Here is an 889-nt window from a genome sequence, read left to right as displayed (position 1 = left end):
CCAAACCTCGAGCGCTTTCGAATAGTTCACTATTCTCCTTGGAAGGCAGCCTACACTACTATGCCAAGATGTCTACATCTGAGCATGCGCTGTCCTTAGAAAGACTAAAGAAGAATAGTCAACTATTCGAAAGCGCTCGAGTTTTGGGTCTTATTTTAAGTTTATATCGCCTACTTTCTAACACTTTTAGGTGGTAGCACATATATTTATATCGCCTACTTTCTAACACTTTTAGGTGGTAGCACATATATTTATATCGACTACTTTCTAACACTTTTAGGTGGTAGCACATATATTTATATCGACTACTTTCTTTCACTTTTATGTGGTAGCACATATATTTATATCGACTACTTTCTTTCACTTTTAGGTGGTAGCACATATATTATATCGACTACTTTCTAACACTTTTAGGTGGTAGCACATATATTTATATCGACTACTTTCTTTCACGTTTAGGTGGTAGCACATATATTTATATCGACTATTTTCTAACACTTTTAGGTGGTAGCACATATATTTATATCGACTACTTTCTAACAGTTTTAGGTGGTAGCACATATATTTATATCGACTACTTTCTTTCACTTTTAGGTGGTAGCACATATATTTATATCGACTACTTTCTTTCACTTTTAGGTGGTAGCACATATATTATATCGACTACTTTCTAACACTTTTAGGTGGTAGCACATATATTTATATCGACTACTTTCTAACACTTTTAGGTGGTAGCACATATATTTATATCGACTACTTTCTTTCACTTTATGTTTCTCTAAAGCAAAGAGTTCCTTCTTGTGCATTAGCACTAGAATGGATGTTCCTCTAAAGTGCAAGGGATTTCTTCTTGTGCATTAACTCTAAAATGGATGTTCCTCTAAAGTGC

Source organism: Limulus polyphemus, unplaced genomic scaffold, assembly GCF_000517525.1.
Source record: "Limulus polyphemus unplaced genomic scaffold, Limulus_polyphemus-2.1.2 Scaffold72, whole genome shotgun sequence".
NCBI classification, from domain to species: domain Eukaryota; kingdom Metazoa; phylum Arthropoda; class Merostomata; order Xiphosura; family Limulidae; genus Limulus; species Limulus polyphemus.
The sequence above is the reverse complement of the archived record's forward strand: the minus strand, read 5'-3'. Positions refer to the sequence as shown.